Source organism: Schistocerca nitens, chromosome 7 (assembly GCF_023898315.1).
Source record: "Schistocerca nitens isolate TAMUIC-IGC-003100 chromosome 7, iqSchNite1.1, whole genome shotgun sequence".
Lineage (NCBI taxonomy): Eukaryota > Metazoa > Arthropoda > Insecta > Orthoptera > Acrididae > Schistocerca > Schistocerca nitens.
In genome coordinates, this window is record NC_064620.1 from 343,214,300 (window position 1) to 343,233,961 (window position 19,662).

Below are 19,662 nucleotides of genomic sequence, written 5' to 3' on the forward strand. Positions count from 1 at the left end.
TAAGTTAATATCATTGATTTGTGCTTTGCAAATTCCAAGGTGCTTCACTGTAAAATAGACCCTGAAAAGATTCAAACCGACTGTCAACGATATAAATTTGAGCTTTGTTCGTCATATAGGTCTAACATGTCAGAAGGTTGTATATGAAGTGAACATGTTCATTAATGTAGTTCCCTTCTTCTAAATTTTTGCAATAGCATTTAACTGTAGACGTTTTCTAACACCGGCGTTAGCAATTTCTTTCCGTTCTCTGAAACCTTCAAAACGACAAATTTTTCTGGTTTAAATCTGATGACCTTAACTATCACTTCCGATCAACAATAAATACTTCATGAACCCATACATGGAACTCCAAATGTGCAGTGTTCCTGCACTGCTACAGAGCATGCATTGCAAGGTATTCACACAGTTTATCGCATAGACTTACCATAAGGAATGAAACAAGAACTGTAATACACTTTACACCACAGACGCTCACTCTGGCTTGACGAAAACATCCAAACATTGACCAAAAGTTGCACAAATAATTGAGTTTGAAAGGAAAAGAAACGAGGTATGAAGCATTTATAAATTCATCGAATGTAGTGAGGTGGTTTAATTTCGTCCCAGTCTATAAAATTAATTTCGGGCCATACTCAGCTCTTGCCGATTAATGTAATATAATACCCGCCTACTAATCAGGGCGTCTGTCTCCGTTGCTTTTGAGCGTGAATGGAAATTGTAGAAGTTTTCTGTGGAGCAACATTTAATAATAAAGCGTTTTAAATCATCAAAAGCGATGAGCGGTAGCAGGCGCTTTCGATAAAGAACGGGGGAGTGCAGCGCCGCTGCTGTCGCCACGGCCGCTGCCAGTAGCCAGCAAATGGATCCCGGAGCTTTGCCGCATACGGCGTCCAGAGGAGGACAGTCTGCAGGAAATCTGCCGCAAAATCGTTACTGGATAAAATTTTGATATCGGTGTGTCACAAAGCGAAATAGATTGAATCTGCGCTACCATTACATTCACGTCTTCAGCATTCAGACAGAAGAGGCTATAAAAATATTTTATGCCAGCTGCTCTCTATCCACTGACATTATGAACAGAAACAACGCACGCTACCGCTAGACCACAGGCGTAATCAGCCTAGAGTTTCTGTATCATGGGACAAGTTTTCCTCCAGGAAGTGCCGCAGTCTACAGTGTTGCCAGATTGTGCAGATAACCGGACTTAGAGAATTAGCGAGTTGGCCAGTTTTTTTGTCCCATGTCGCGATCGGCGCGGACTTAGCCTCTGAAGCGGCCGGCCGCCGGTCAAGTTTTATGTCAAAGAGTGTACATACGAAGTGGGAAACTCCTGGTGTAACGCCTAGAGATCTCACTTCTTTCTCTTCGGTGTTCTTGTAGGTAGTAACGTCTGCGTGACAGAGCCATAAAAATAAATCACAAGCAGTGGAGGGAATGGTAGACATAATGTGTTCAGAAATGCTACGATAAAATTAACGGGCGAAACTCAGATCTTCGTCCATGAGATTCACAGCTCCGTAGACATCTTCGCCCACGTTCATTCCGCGTTCTTTGAGTTCAGGAAGGTTTTTGACAAAGTTCCGAACTGTCGTTTAGTGAGGAAAACAGGAGCTTATCAAGTGAAAGTCTAGATTTGTCGCTGGATACTGGACTTTCTTGCATTGTGATCAAAAGATCGAAAGGTGATTTCGGGAGCACCTGAAAGAAGAGTGATAGGACCGTTACCGTTTAAAATATGTATAAATGATCTCGAGAATAGGGCTGGAAGCTGGATGTGGCTATTCGCAGATGATACGGCTGTCTGCAAGCAGGTAGTAGCGCGAGAAGACTAGCGAATTGCGGAGGACTGATGAAGGGTACAAAGATTTCGCATAGAAATGGGTTTTTCCGGGACTCCGGATTCTATTGGTAACAGAAAGGTAGGGTCAAGTATTTTCGGATAGCCGTTGGAATAGGGACCATTTGTACATCCAACAGAAGGATTATCTTTTCGTAACCATGCTGCAGAACAGGGAACATTACACACTTCCTCTAGCTTAGGCAAATGAAGCAAATCGGTTGGTTCTCTCTGCATTAGATATGGTTTATGGTGCTACTCAATAGGCTTATGGAGACATCATTTAGTTCATTGACAGTTTCTGCGAAAATCCGAAAACCATGCTGTTGGGTACCAAAACCAAGCCGTGGATTCCGAAACGGCTATGCACAGCAAATGATAGTTATTTTTGTGGGAATTTCCTAAGATCCGGATCTCGAACAAACTTGTAAAATGTTATTGATATCTTCATCCGTTTCCGACATACAGAGGTTCTGAGTTACTCTACTTGTACGCACACAATACGCACGTAGAATCCGGTGTGAGAAGAAAACGTAGTTTATAAAGTGACACAGCGAGGATAAATATGCTGTAAAGTGTCATCGTCGTCATAAGAAGGCTTCTGGGAACGCCTTGTTATAGTAATGAAGAACATGGAAATTTTTGGGCGTAAAATCTGTCTGGGGTGTAAAATCAATTTTGTATCATTTCAGTTTCACATAAGTAAACTACTAAAACTTTATTCCATAGACGTATTTTTTTTTTATGAGTGACGGCCCCGCTGTGGCAGGAAAAAGGAGGGAACAAACGGATAAATGGTCCTATCGGAGCACAAAAAAGGCGAATCTGCACTTGTTTATTAAGAGTCTCACTATAAAGTAAGGTACCAACTGCCTCATCCTATCTGCCTCAGCACCTTTAAAAATTTTCCCAAAAACCTTGCGTGCAAACATATTCGAGATTTTTTATGGTCAAGAGAAGGAGACAATGTCAGTGGGTAACAGACGGAAGTGTAAAGAAATGCTATAAAATAGTAGACTGTGGTTGTGCTATAGAAAGAGCCAAGGAGACAACGGTAGTGTGTGAGAAAGAGAGAGCCAATGGAACATAGTTGACAGTGACAGAACGGTGGTAGGAAAAGAGTGATGGAGACAGTGCCAGTGGGACTCGAACAAGGAGAAGGAGAAAGTGGAAGTGGGTGAGAGACAGAGTGTATGACAATGACGACGAGGAAGAGAGAGAGAGTGATGATGAGAAGAGACAGCAGCAGTGGAAAGGAAGGAATGAGGCAGTAGCTGTAAGAGGGAGACAGTGACAATGAGAGGAGGCAGTAGTAGCAGGACAGAATGAAAGACTGTTGCTGTCAGGCAGGAGGCAGTGGCAGTTGAAGACACACAAAGAGATAATGACAATGAGTTGGCTGAAAGAGTCAGTGAGAAAGAGCTTGTGGAGCGGAAGGGAATTAGCGACTTAGAGTGTGGACTAATGGGTGCAAGCGAATTACAGTTAGGTGAGTTTGTGGGAGTGAGACATGAGATGCATGTTGAAAAGAGTGCGAATATGTTCGCAAGCAAAAATTTTTGGGAAAAATTTAAAAGCGCTAAGGAAGGTACAATGAGGCAGCTGGTACCCCACTATTCAGTCAGTCTTTTAAAACAGGGACATAACCTTTCTTGTGCTCCAATAGGAGCATTTTTCTGCTGGTCGTAGAATACCTCAGACTCACCACCCGGAGCTAGCAAAAGTGGAACGACCACGTAAAATAAAAAGTAGCAAAAGTAGATTACAGACTGAGATGTGCAGGGAGAATCGTGAAATTTAATTCATTTAAGAAATAAGTGGTTTGAAAAACACTTGCTCAACCGAATCTTGAGTATTGCTCATCCGTCCGGAAATCTTATCAGGTTGCATTGACAGATGAGATCGATAAAATCCAAAGGAGGGCGGCGCTTTTCGCCACAGGTCCCCTCCAGTCAGCACAAGAATATTAAAGGGATCAGGGATGCTCAACAAACTCCAGCGGCAGACGTTATACGACGATCGTTGTGAGTCATGGAGAGGTTTAATATTGCGATTCGGAGAGGTTACATTCAGGGAAGATTCAAGTAACTTATTACTTCCTCCCATACACGGCTCGCGAAATGGCTACAGCTAGAAAATTCGATTAAGTAGTGCTAATACGTCCCATTTATGAATGGAAGAGAGAAAAAGGGTAGGGCGGAGACGGAAGTCTGACGTTCCCTTTGTCACGTTCAGTCACATACGGAATATGTATGCAGACGTAGAAGTACGAGAGAAGAGCCAATGCAGCAGGTGTAATAAGGGAAATGTGTTTAATTTTGCAAACAAAGTGGCTACGTTATTTATATTTGCTCTACTAAACGTTCTTTATACGATAAGGTACAAGTGTTGTTAGACTCGTCCAGTGCTTCAGAATATGGCAAACAGAAATGATGAACAGTAGGCCTACGGATGCACTGGTGCAGAACTTTGTCGATAACCGGCACAGAATCTACATCTACATCTACATGACCACTCTAATGTTCACACTGCAGTACATGACACAGGTTTCATAGAATCACTTTCACGCTACTTCTCTACCGTTCCACTCTGCAACAGTGCGCGGGAGAAACGAACAGTTCTTAGATCTTTCCATGCCAGCCCTGATTGGCGTCAACAAAAAGGAGAAATTTGATAATTGAAATTTATTGTGAATATCTCGCTGCAACGAAAACGCCTTAGTTATAATTATTGGCATACAACACGTGTCTCATATATGACACTCTCTCTCTCCTGTTTCAAGGCAATATTAAACGAGCTGCCCTTCTATGAGTTTCTTCGATGTCCGCAAATCCCATCAGCTAAGGAACCTATACCACAGAGCAATGCCCTAGCAGAGGACTGCGAAGCGTACTGTAGGATGTTTATTTAGTGGATCTTCTAAGTGTTCGGCCTATAACGTGGAGTCTTTGCTACGGCTTGCCCTCGACAATAGCTATGTAATCATTCCAGTTTAAGTTATTCGTAACTGTTATCCCTAGGTATTTTATTGAATTGACCGCCTTAACCTGTGTGATTTATCGTGTAATAGTAATGCAGCCGATTATTTTTGGTAACCATGCGGATGACCTCACACATTTTCTTCTTTAGAGTCAATTGACACTTTTCGCACCACACAGATACCACATCTAAGTGATTTCGCAAGTGGTTTTAATCTTCTGACGACTTTACTGGATAGTAATTGACAGAATCATCTGCAAATAAGCAAGATGGCTGCTCAGATTGTCTCCTAATTCATTCATATAGATTAGGAACAGTAGAGTAACTGTAACACGTCCTTGGGGACACCACATATTACTTCTGGTTTACTCGATGACTTTCCGTCAGTTACTACGATCTGTGACCTCTCTGACAGGAAATCACGAATCAGACACATACCTAGCACGATACCTCATAGGCGCGGAGTTTGATTAAAAGCGGCTTCTGAGGAAAGGCATCAAAGCCTTCTGGAAACTTAGAAATATGGAATCAATTTCAGATCCCCTTTCCATCGCAGATATTACTTCATGAGAATAAAGATCTAGTTGTATTGCACAAGAACGATATTTTTGAATTCGTTTTCCTCGAGATAATTCATAACGTTCGAACACAGTACTTTTCCAAAATCCTACTGCAAATCGACGTCAGGGATATGGGGTCCGTAACTCACCACATAACTCGTGTTTCCTTTCTTGAGTACTGGCGTGACCTGAGCAACTTTCCAGTCTATAGCGGTTGTATACGATTGCTAAGTATGGAGCTATTACATCAGCATACTCTGAAAGGAATCTAATTAGCATACAATGTGGGCCAGAAGACTTGCCTCTATCCTTGCCGTTGAGGAACGACATTTTGTTTTCCTTGTTGTCTGGTTCGTAAAAGAAGCAGTCGTCTTAGTTATTAAAGTATTCGTTTGTTCAGGGACTGCTATTAACTGATTTATTATAAGATATTGGAGTGCCTGTTTTGTTAAGAACAACGATGCACTGCGGCGACTACAGCCGTTACGAAATACCTGACATGTATTCGCAGTTTTGATTGCAAATACGAACAACCATCAGCTTTGTAAGGGAATGAGAACAGTGAAAACTTGTGTCGGACTGGGACACGCAACCGCATTTTCATCTTTACGGGAGCGGCCTTCTTACTTGCTTTGCCTATCCGTGCACAAATCACGGCCAGGCCCAAACTTCCGTATGTCGTTGTTCCTGAGTCACGCATGCATATCCGAAGAAACACTGGATCGTTCTTCTTAACACTTCAGGCTCTAGAATATCGTATTTATCCGCCGATACAGGGCACCGACTTTCATTAAAAATAATCTCCCCTGTACGGGAATTATCATAATATGTATACGAGTACAGGTTGTGACGAGGGTGCGGCGACACACGGAAGTTTGGGGCTGGCTGTGACTCGTGTACGGATAGCCAAAGCGGTTATGACGACCGCTCGTATCAAGCGGGGAATCTGGGTCGAGTCCTGGCGTGGCACAGATTTTCACTGTCGTCATTCCCTTACACAGCTGATGGTTGTTGTATTCTCAACTGCGAATCATTTGTACAGTTCGTGTATTTCATAGATTTATCGTACTTCAAACGAAATGCTGTAATCTGTCTTTGAAATTGGACTAATTCCTATCAGAAGTCAGAGCACTCGTTTGAAAACCGAGGCCGTGATAGAGAATGATGTCACCGTACCAGACTGACGATTCTGATCTTCATCACGGTCACAAACCAAGCACTGCAAGAAACCATTCTACAGGGGAGGAGCTTCTCCCCAGAAAACCCGGTACTGTGGTTTTTTGCCTTGTCTTGAGAAGCAGTCCTGTGCTATTTCTCTCCCTGTTCTCTGATTTGTAACGTGATAATATGGCAGTCAAAAAGAATAAACGGAGATTAGGATTTAATTTCCCGTCGAGCCCAGTGCAACTGTTACAAAGTAAGTATATTTTATAAATATCCCTTGAATCTACACAATTCATATTCAGTATCTTTTATGTAGTTTAGAAGTGAGATGTTTGGTTTTATCTTCAGTATTTCTTCGAAGAATATATCCTTACCGCCATTTTGTAACTATCTGATGCGATTGCGCTCGCATATCAGACCTTATGTTATATTCATGGAGGTATAAGGAGGGGAGATGGCACTATGGCCGTCTGCTGTACGTCTGTTTGAAGCCGGTGGGCCGCCATGTTTGATTGGTCAAAACAGTTACAGAGCTCTTGTTAGAATTGCGTGTTCTTCATATTTAACGTTATGTCTGCGAAATAATTTCAGATGATGAGTGTTACAATGTTTACATGCATAACACAACGTCAGAATAGCTTTTTCAGGTGTTTTCGTTTTGTTTTTAATGTGTTTTTGCCCCAGCAATACAACTGATTTGGTCTCGTTAACTTAAGTGTTTCTTTTGGATACGAACTTCGAATGATGAAAAATAACGGTGTACAAAGCTCTTTTCAAACTCAAATCACCTTTTACTTTATTTGTGTCGATGTAAACTGAAAGCAGAACTCGAAAGCTATGCTAGTTTACATACCGGATGATATTTCTTACTCGTTTACACACTTATACAAAATTTCATTTGTAAATACAAACATCGTTTGTGCTTTGTCAAGAAAAATAAGCATATGAACCCACAGAGCCCTACGAGCTTCATTGATCGGAAATCTGAAATAAAATAAGAAGAAAACAATTTCACAAAACGTAAACAAGGCCGCACATCTCACGAATATAAACGACAATATTTTACGAACGGGGCCACTTAAGCATGGAACGTGATTCCTTTTAACTTGGTAGCACTATTCCAACGGTTAGTACATCCGTAAACAACGCAAACTGGCATTTTAAAATGAAAAAACCTTCAGCAGCTCTAGGCAGTAGCACAATCGGAAACGAGTCTTCTGACCAAACTGCAATGGCGGAGCTCGGTTTCTGTCGGCTTCAAGTTTGTGACGTCATGGCATCTCCCCTCCTTATACCTCCATCGTTATACTGAAGCGCCAAAGAAACTGGTATAGGCACGCGTTTTCAAATACAGAGATACATAAACAGGCAGTATACGGCGCTGCGATCGGCAACACCTATAAAGACGCATTTGTCAGATCGTTTACTGCTGCTACAATGGCAGGTTATCAAGATTTAAGCGAGTTCGAACGTGGTGCTACAATCGACGCACTAACGATGGGACACAGCATCTCCGAGGTAGCGATGAAGTGGGGTTTTCCAGTACGACCATTTCACTAGTGTACCGTGAATATCAGGAATCCGGTAAAACATCAAATCTCCGACATCGCTAGTGCCGGAAAAAGATCACGCAAGAATGGGAAAATTGTAAATTTGTGGTAAGGCCTTATGGGACCAAACGGCTGAGGTCATCGGTCCCTAAGCTTTCGCACTACTTAACCTAACTTAAATTAACTTACGCTAAGGACAACACACACATTCATGCCCGAGGGAGGACTCGAACCTCCGACGGGGGGAGCCGCGCGGACCGTGACAAGGCGCCAATGACCGAGCGGCTACCGCGCCAAGAATGGGACCAACGACGACTGAAGAGGATCGATCAACATGACAGAAGTGTAAACCTTGCGCAGATTGCTGCAGATTTCAATGCTGGGCCATCAACAAGCGTCAGCGTGGGAATCATTCAACGAAACGTCTTCGATATGGGCTCTCGGATCCGTAGGCCCACTCGTGTACCCTTGATGACTGCACGTCACAAAGCTTCACGCCTCGCTTGGGCCCGTCAACACCGACATTGGACTGTTGATGAGTAGAAACGCGTTGCCTGATCGGACGAGTGAAATAAATGGACGTGTACGGGTATGGAGACAACCTCATGAATCATGGACCATGCATATGTCAGCGGGGCTGTTCAAGCTGTTGGAGGCTCTGTAATGGTGTGGGGCGCATGCATTGGAGCGATATGGGACCCCTGGTACGTCTATATACGACTCTGGCAGGTGACACGTACGGATGCATCCAGTCTCATCACCCGCATCTATTCATGTCCATAGTGCATTCCACGAGTTGTGGCACTTCTGCCTGCTTGCGGGGACACTACACGATATTAGGCAGCTGTACCAATTTCTTTGGTTCTTGAGTGTATGGTGAATGATGGTAAGCTCTGAAGGCCATATGACTTTCTGCACCTAACTTCCGGTGGATCTGAGATTGCTCCGAGGTTCATTGGGTTCGAGTAACTTTCGCAGCTCGAACTTTCTTAGACTATGCCCTAAATCAGAATTGCGTTTGCGAAGCACATCGCAAAATAAATCCTATTAATAATATGTTTCTTAAGGCCTTCCCTACATAACAGCTCTACCGTCGAATTTATTATTGTAGCGCCACGATATTATTCCGTAACAACTGTCCATCATAGCTAGGTGATATAGCAATTCTTTTTAAATTTTCAGAAACCGCACGTAAGTAAATATTGGACTGGCACTGTTACGAAAGAATCTATGAACAAAAGTCTGTGTCAAAAATCTATGGACACCAGTCATTGAATACTGGCCCCTATCTTGACTGGATCGATGGTAGGAATCCTCCTACACGTCTGTCAGGGGCCTGAGGATAGTGTAATATGTAGACAAAACTGGTTCTCAACAAAAATAATAATTTGGAAATTTAGACGGCTGAAAGGTGTTTTGATTCGACATTCTATACTGAACAGCTGAGATCCCAAAATCATAGCCGGCCGAAGTGGCCGTGCGGTTAAAGGCGCTGCAGTCTGGAACCGCAAGACCGCTACGGTCGCAGGTTCGAATCCTGCCTCGGGCATGGATGTTTGTGATGTCCTTAGGTTAGTTAGGTTTAACTAGTTCTAAGTTCTAGGGGACTAATGACCTCAGCAGTTGAGTCCCATAGTGCTCAGAGCCATTTGAACCATTTTTTAACCCAAAATCATATGTGCAAAGATGGACGTACAGACAAATCAATAAACCCTCGTACTCATCTCTCTCCATGCCAAATTTTATCGAAATCGGTTCAGCGGTTTAGTTGTGAAAACGAAGCAGATAGAGTTACTTTCGCGTTTATAATATTAGTATGTATGACGTCAAGAAAAACTTATCGGACAAGACTGTAGAAAATTCTGACCAAATAGCATTGCATGTGCAAGACTGTAAAGACCATACAGAAAATTACGAAAATAAATTATAAGCATTTTGATTTCGGTGACTAGCTAATACGAAGAAACGCTTTCAGCCGAAAAAATGAGTCGTAACAAGAGCTGAACGTCGTTTTTCACTCTAATTACAGATGTAAAAACTCTGTTCTATACAATACACCCACAGGTAGAGTTAGGAACAGTACTGAAGTTAGTAGAAAATTATAGGAGTAATTAACTGCATTGTTTTCATTAATTTTCGTTTGAACGTGTTTTGATTAGTTACATTCAGCAGAACAGACGTGCATAATGCACAAATAATGACAATGAAATATGTTTTCGAATATAGCATATCAAAATTGTGGATTTCACAATGCATTTCAGTTAACTGTACTTAATACGCAATGTTTCAATTCATTTGACAAATATGCTTTGCTTCGTTTGGTTCAGCGCAGGTACAAAACAATGATGTCAATAATAACAGCGATCAGATAAGTAAATGCACCCACACTCAAGTGCATAGACACCACAATAGTAGCTCACCTAACTGCAGCTGGCAAGGTATGTTAAAATTTATCATAAGAACATGTTTTCCTTCATTTAACAGCACACAGCAACATTAAGGCTAATAACAAAAAACATTGATGGCTGACAAAATAAATCCGTAATTTGTACTCTACTAAGCTGCCTATTAAAATTTGTTTTTATTTCAAAGAAAATAAATTATATAAATACAGTCTGTCACATAAATAACATATAATAATAATGTGCAATTTTTCTGTTGGTAATACCCTGATAGATTATCTGGTGTTAGGGAATAGAGGTTATATGAGTTTAACCTTTCGTATACCAAAGGAATATTAAATTATATGCACCTCTTCGATGATAATATTTCTGATAGATTATTTTTGTATTACCGACAAATGCTATCTCCACGACAAAGAATTCAAAAAAATTATTGAAGGATAATAGGTGTATTCAACAGTGGGAAATTTGCACATTCGAATATACACTTCTTCTCTTGGAAACCTGTATTTTCTCAAATATGTGGGAGGTAAGAAGGTGTAGAGGGAAACTAGAGTGTTTAACATTTTAAGTTCTATAAAAAGGAGTACTTTGTCGTTCAGTTCAGACTAGCACAGAAAGTTTTACCTCCAGTCTTGGTATAAGATATTGTTCAGACGATCCTAAGACGAGTGAAGTCTTCGGTTGGAAACAATGCAATTTAAAACAAATACTACCCTAATCAACGCCGTTGTCGACAAAATTTTGTTTAATGACTAATGGATGACACATTTACACATGTAAATAATTGCCATTGATTGCATTTTCATTATCTGACGTCATGAATTTGGGTGGTAATTCTCTGGTAACTCACTACTAGTAGAAGGACTACTGGAGTGTGTTTGGAGTTGGGTTAGAGTTGAAAGAATTAAGATGCTGCATAAATAACGTGAAACATATCAGCAATGAACAATATTTAAATTTTTATTTCCTTGCTAAATGCAGTCGTTGCATACCGATGTAACACACCAGTGGATCAATTCTGTATAGCGACAGTAAGAAAGCAGTTATCAATCATGGAGAGAAATTCATGGACATTGTATCACAGTAGCACTACTCACTCAATAACATAAAATGTTCCATACAGAAAATCTTACCTGAAACTACTATTGACCATTAACATAGTAAAAATTCCTTGCTCTAAAGCTGTTGTGCCACTACACTTCAGTTGCCACATTTCAGAGGCTTGAGAGATGTTGATCAAATACTGGAAGTGCAACACGCAGAAAACATCGAAAAACCTGGGTACGTTTTGTAGATCAAGGAGTTATTTAATTCTTGGACAAAGAAAGTAATATAGCGAAATAATTCCGAGAGTGATATACATTGGAACCTTCAGAAGTTGAAGTCTCCTGATGAACCTAAGTTCAATAAAAAGAGAATTAAAATAGTTTGGATGTAAATTAATTTTAAAATAAAATGCTGTTTCAATGTTCCAGATTGCTGGTAATGACTTGCAGAGGGACGCAATACGCATCACTGAACTTTTTCTCGTCATTGTACAAGCAGAAAATCTTCAATAGTCTAATTTATACCCAGCTACAGCATAAATCTCTCTTTACTCAGTTCATTGAGGCATATCGCTCGAAAGGAGAAATGCTCGCAACAAGACATAGAGCCAGACAGTCATAAAGTCATAGCACAGAAATAAGTTCCACGTACACAGAAATATGTGCAATATATGGATGCTGTCGTCTATAATAACTAAAAGCATATTTTCTTGAATTAACGAGTGCGTCTTTACAGGTTGATCTGATTTTTCATAATTTGATAATATTCAACGGCAGTATATTGACCGTACCTCTTTCAACGTTCGTACTCTCGAAAAGTGCACCAGTTGTCAGGTTTGAATGTGTGTTAGAGTACCAGTTTCTCCAAAGAAACTCATTTAGTTCTTCTTGTGTTAAATCGTGGTTCGTTAGATATGCTATAAATAACGTAACAGAAACTGACTTTAAATTACTGCACAATTATTTTTAGGGGGGAAATAACAGCCAGTTGTAGACACACTTTTTATTGTCTAGAATCACTTTCCATTTTTCGCAACATTCTGCTTTCTTGTCTGAATCTCTTCTATCACGTTTTGACATTCTGATATCTTGACTACACAGTAAACGACAGTATCACTTGGAAACAATTTACCAGGGCTGTACTGGATGTCTTCTGTATCGAACTTCCTGCTTCATATCAGCGCACACTCCGCTGCAGACTGAAAATCTCATTCTGTCTTCTGTATCGTTTGTACAGATTAGGATAGCAGCGTGCCTATGTGCCTAACATGCTTCGTTACGCGAATCATTCACATGAATTCGGTTTTACTAGATGACTGATCGTCAGTTACGATGAGAATTGTAACCTTTCGGACAGAAAATCACAAATTCTGTACCACAATTGAGAATATACTCCTCAGTCACGTATTTTGATTATAAGGCGCTTCTGGTGAATGTTAAAGCCTTCTGGAAATCTAGAACCATGAATCAACTTGAGATCCCCTGTCCATAACGCTCATTATTTCGTATGAATAAAGAGCCGGTTCTGTTTGATAAGATCAATTTTTCTGAATCCGTCCTTGTTATATATCAACATATTGTTTTCTTCGATGTATTTCCTAACGTTGGAACACAGTACACGTTCCAAAGTTATTCGACAAATCCACGTAAATGATATGGCTCTGTATTACGGTATATTGATGATTTTTACTTATGGACCATCTGACAGCAACTGAATAAAACACAATTTTAGTGTCACACGCGTTGCTCCTTTATTTTCTGCAAGGCACCATCAGTGGCAGGTTGTGTGGACAATTTCTTACATATTACGCTCCTGTTGCACTTTTGGTGTTGTTCTTCTTCTTATGAATGCCAATTTGCGGTTTTTTTCCCACATTCCACAGCATTATGAACTGAACGCTTGTTTCAATGCCAAACGGCCCATAAGTAAAAATTATCAATATACCGTAATATTACACGCAAGTGAGGAAGACAGGACTACAAAAGTTGAAGATGTCGATATGGTTCTGTAATTCTGCGGGTTACTTTCATTGCCTTTCTTCTGTATTGACGTGACGTCTGTCGTTTTCCAGCATTTACTTACGGATCTTTCGCTAAGACTGCAATTAATAATAGCCACATGGAAGTTAAGTTGCTTAGGGGTCAGGGAAATTACTAAATGAAGTTCCGTTGTGTAGAAATGTAATTCCTAAACGATCTTTCGGTGGTGATTACAACGTTAAGCGGATGAGGAAATTCTATTGGGCCTTTTGTGAACGTGTTTAACTTTCATCAGCTAACTCTCTTAACTCATTTAATAAATCCAATCAACGTGTTATCTGGCTGTGAAGAGCACTGTGAAATCGGTAGAAATGTCAGCTCGTTTACCGTGAGCAGAGAGACAAATTGCGATTCATGTTAAACAGAGAACCTGCAAGTTCTCTTGAGAATGTTTTTTTTTTTTATTGAATTTTAAATCCGTTCTCCGAGGCGAAGTATGGTGATTAAGTCAGATTTTCGAGACTTCAGATTTCATAGCCAGCATTGTTGTTGAGACTGAACAAGAAGTATGGGTACGAGCGATGTCGTGTTGCAACATTGTCGTGCTGCAACAATACAGCTGCACTCAACAGTCCACCTAGTTTACTTCAAATTATAGGTCGAATATGATTTAGTACCATATCTGAGTATGAATCACTCGTCATTTTAACTCCTTTTCCACGTAACGCTGCAAAATTGCTCCTTTTGTATCCTAAAAGCTTATTTCTGCCGACTGTTGAAGGATATAGTATTTTAGTTCCGGCGAAGACATTCGGCGACAGTCTTTGCTCGAAATTTTCGTTACAGATTGGCTATAGTGCACTCTTGTATCATCTGCTGTAACAATTCTGTACAAAATTCCATCACTTTAGGTTTGGGTAAGACGAGAAAGTTGCTCACAGGCATCGACACGGCGTGATTTCAGTTCAGTAGTCGACTGACGCGGCACTCATCTTACGGACAGTTCATGAATCGCAGCATACCATGGATAATAATGAGTACCTAACGAACACAAATGTTCAAAATAGTCACTATTTCGTTTATAGTAATTCGGCTCTTTTCCTTCACCAGCTCTGCCACTGCGGCGATGTCTTTGTGCCTTCCACAGAAGTTACGGCACTTGCAAACTCTCTACGCGACTCGTACACTTGCTGTACTGACACACTCAAATCACCGTATTGTGCTTTCATCCTGCAATGTATTTCCACAGATTCAACAGCGTTACTCCCCTAAATGGTATCGCAGGTCGCTGTTCCAATGCGATGCAAGACGACACTCTTTGCAGTGACACAGTTTCTTTTTCTGTGATGCAACAACAGGTTACCAACTGTTGATCATTTGTCGAGCATAACACTTATCTCACGAGACTTCCTGAGAACGTGACGTCACTTTGACGTCACGCGCAATACCGATAATCAATGCAGTAGGCGCCATGTTCATTTTCGCATATTTAGCGGTTTCATATTAGAAGTAGTAATATACCGTTTCAAGGCAACAGCACATTGAAAATGTGTCATAAACATGTCAGCATTATCATTTAGTGTTAGCTAACACATCAATGACATAAGTCTTAAAGAGATACCATCATAGCGAAGACAGGTTGGTTAAATCACATGAACAAGCGCTAACGTAACAAGTAATGTAGTGGTTTATGAATTCGACGGATGTAGGTATTCATCCCGCTACATGCTTCTTATTCATCTTAGCGTTTTTAGTACATTCTGATACTTTCTTATGAATTTAATATTCAAGGTTTTTTGCATTTCCATCTGATTAGAGAATGAAGGATGAAACAAATTTTTGACGATTCTCGAGTGCGGGTTAGACACGGACCTAAGAGGCCAACTGCGAAATCGGTAATACAATGTTTAGGAAGTATTTTGCAATTATAAGATTTTCATTTGATTTTTGTATGAAAACGATCTCTGTTGCAAAATTGTTTTTATTTATAACAATTACGCATTCGCCCCTGCAAAGCAACACCATATTATTTGTAGACAATAGAAGAAAGAAATTAACATGACAAACCGCCAAACAGGATGAGGCGTGATTCTAAACTGTGTAGCCCCGTGTGCAAGGAGCAGTAATATATGGATCCACTCACGTAAAAATGTAGTAGGATAAGTATTGTCAGTCAGTTTCTCCTGAAGGGTATTAAACAAGTATAAACAGCATCGAGATGTAACATCGGGCCGTGAATAGTCAGATACGTGAAGTAAAAGTAAAAAAGTCAAATTAAACAAGATTAATGATGGGTGGCGGTAGAAATTGAAATATAAAATAGATAAAATGCTAGACCAATTAGGTACCTTAGTTGTTCCAGAGCAGGCTCAGAATGGTGTAAACAGCACAGAGCCACGCCTACAACATGTCGATGTAGAGCAGGAAACGGTCGTCTAAACAGGTCCGTCCACCGTAAGAACGAAACTGACTACTAGGTGTGCGACCGGATATGCAGCGCCATTATCAAGGGTGTGGCTAGATGGGGCAACCTACCTGCCAATATTCTTCAAAACTTCGACTGACTCTGCTGTGGGTTTGCTTTGTTGTGGCCCATTACCTGTCTGCATGTCGAGAGTCAGCACTGTCTTTCCGTTGGAAGGACAACACTACTTCTTCAAGACTGCATGGAAATCCACTACTTCCATGTGCATTTTCTTTTACTGCTGAGACTTTGAGAAAAACACTGCAATTTTACTGTGATGAACGATCAGGACTGTCTTTATGGACTTTGACCAACAGTGTATCAATAAGTGTGTGCATTTGATATCTTTGTTATTGTAATTATGAAAAATTTCTTCAAATCTGTATCGGCCACGGCCCAAAACAATTTGTAAAATTTTTTGTGGGGAGCATGGGGGCTATGTAAGTAGGCTGTTTAGGTTTTTATATTGGTAACGCCACGTAGCGCTCTGTATGAAAATCACTGGCTGTGCTGTGTGCAGTCTGTGGCTAGTTTGCATTGTTGTCTGCCATTGTAGCGTTGGGCAGTTGGCTGTTAACAGCGCGTAGCGTTGCGCAGTTGGAGGTGAGCCGCCAGCAGTGGTGGATGTGGGGAGAGAGATGGCGGAGTTTTGAAATTTGTAAGACTGGATGTCATGAACTGCTATATATATTATGACTATTAAGGTAAATACATTGTTTTTTCTCTATTAAAATCTTTCATTTGCTAACTATGCCTATCAGTAATTAGTGCCTTCCGTAGTTTGAATCTTTTATTTAGCTGGCAGTAGTGGCACTCGCTGTATTGCAGTAATTCGAGTAACGAAGATTTTTGTGAGGTAAGTGATTTGTGAAACGTATAGGTTAATGTTAGTCAGGGCCATTCTTTTGTAGGGATTATTGAAAGTCAGATTGCGTTGCGCTAAAAAATATTGTGTGTCAGTTTAAGCACAGTCATGTATAATTGTTCAAAGGGGACGTTTCAACTTAAACACAGGACAAATCACACTGCGATTAAAAAACGATAAAGAACTGACGGAAACTTGTTAATAACAGCTAGACGTAAGGGCTGCGTAAAAATACACAGAAAATATAATATCGGCGCTGGATAGCCGCCTGGCGGTCTGAGGTGCCTTGCCAGGTTCACGCGGCTCCCCCGTCGGAGGGTGGAGTCCTCTCTCTGGCAAGGATGTGTGTGTTGTCCTTAGCGTAAGGTAGTTAAAAATTAGGTTAAGTAGTGGGTAAGCCTAGGTACCGATGACCTCAGCAGTTTGGTCCCGTAGGAACTTACCGCCACCCACCCCACCCAAAATACACTACTGGCCATTAAAATTGCTACACCAAGAAGAAATGCAGATGATAAACGGGTATTCATTGGACAAATATATTATACTAGAACTGACATATGATTACATTTTCACGCAATTTGGGTGTGTAGATCCTGAGAAATCAGTACCCAGAACAACCACGTCTGGCCGTAATAACGGCCTTGATACGCCTGGGAATTGAGTCAAGCAGAGCTTGGATGGTGTGTACAGGTACAGCTGCCCATGCAGCTTCAACACGATACAACAGTTCATCAAGAGTAGTGACTGGCGTATTGTGACGAGCCAGTTGCTCGCCCACCATTGACCAGACGTTTTCAATTTGTCAGAGATCTGGAGAATGTGCTGGCCAGAGCAGCAGTCGAACATTTTCTGTATCTAGAAAGGCCCGTACAGAAACTGCAACATGCGGTCGTGCATTATCCTGATGAAATGTAGGGTTTCGCAGGGATCGAATGAAGGGTAGAGCCACGGGTCCACTGTTCAAAGTGCCGTCAATGCGAACAAGAGGTGACCGAGACGTGTAACCAATGGCACCCCATACCATCACGCCGGGTGATACGCCAGTATCGGGATGACGAATACGCGCTTCCAATGTGCGTTCGCCGCAATGTCGCCGAACACGGATGCGACCATCACGATGCTGTAAACAGAACCTGGATTGATCCGAAAAAATGACGTTTTGCCATTCGTGCACCCAGGTTCGTCGTTGAGTACATCATCGCAGGCTCTCCTGTCTGTGATGCTGCGTCAAGGGTAACCGCAGTCATGGTCCCCGAGCTGATAGTCCATGCTGCTACAAACGTCGTGGAACTGTTCGTGCAGATGGTTGTTGTCTTGCAAACGTCCTATCTGTTGACTCAGGGATGGAGACGTGGCTGCACGATCCGTTACAGCCATGCGGATAAGATGCCTGTCATCTCGACAGCTAGTGATATGAGGCCGTTGTGATCCAGCACGGCGTACCGTATTGCCCTCCTGAACCCACCGATTCCATATTCTGCTGTCATTGGATCTCGACCAACGCGAGCAGCAATGTCGCGATACTATAAACCGCGATCGCGATAGGCTACAATTCGACCTTTATCAAAATCGGACACATGATGGTACGCATTTCTCCTCCTTACACGAGGCATCACAACAACGTTTCACAAAACAACGCCGGTCAACTGCTGTTTGTGTATGAGAAATCGGTTGGAAACATTCTGATGTCAGCACGTTGTAGGTGCCGCCACCGGCGCCAACCTTGTGTGAATGCTCTGAAAAGCTAATCATTTGCACATCACAGCATCTCCTTCCTGTCGGTTAAATTTCGCGTCTGTAGCACGTCATCTTCGTAGTGTAGCAATTTTAATGGCCAGTAGTGTATAATAGCAAAAAATGAATCAGTTCCACTTCAAAGAATACTCATAATAGCAAGGTAAACAAAAGTACAGCAACGTTAATAAACTAAGTGCCATGAATAAGGGAGTCTCATTACGTAGCCGAAGAAACTACCTGTGACGTGTGTGCCACAAATCTCTGAGAGTGGCATAGCCAAGACATTAATCTATAAATTGGAATAGTTTGTAAAAGGAGTCAAGAGAACCTTAAATAAAACTACACGTAAGTGAAACAACAGTAGCTAGCATAATAAATATCCTGTAAGTATGCATGTTGTTTATGTTTATGTAGCATCAGACATCCAAATTGGAGTGAAACCAATATTAATAGTCATTTGCATCACTCACGTAAACCACTCGTATCAGTGTAAAAGATCCATCCTAACATTTAACATGCTTGCTATGATGAAACTATAGGAAACTTAAATATACGAGGGTTGGAACTTGAATAGTGGCAACTGTTTATTTACAGCTCGTACAAAATAGATACGTGTTTCAAAGTAGTCACCAGCATTGTGTATAACCCTCTGCCAGCGATGTGGAAGTCGTATGATACTCTTAGCAGTGCCACTTGTGTTGACAGTTCGAGCGGCGCGGTCTATTGCCCGGTGAATTTGTATCAGTTCTGAAATGAATGCCTTGAAGTGTTTCCTTCGGTTTAGAAATCGAGTTGAACTTACGAGGGCTTAAGTCAGGGGAGTGCAATGGTTGGTATAGCACTTAGCAGCCCCATCAGTCAAACAAATCGGTATTAGCTTGCACTGTAAGTGCTTGAGCATTGTCCTGCAAAATGATGGTCAGGTCCTGCAGAATGGGTCATCACTTCTGTCTCTATGCTGTTCATTTTTGGAACACTACCAATGAATAGCTTAGAGACAGAAATGATGACACTTTCTGCAGGACCTGACTATCATTTTGCAGGACAATTCTCAAGCACGTACAGTGCAAGC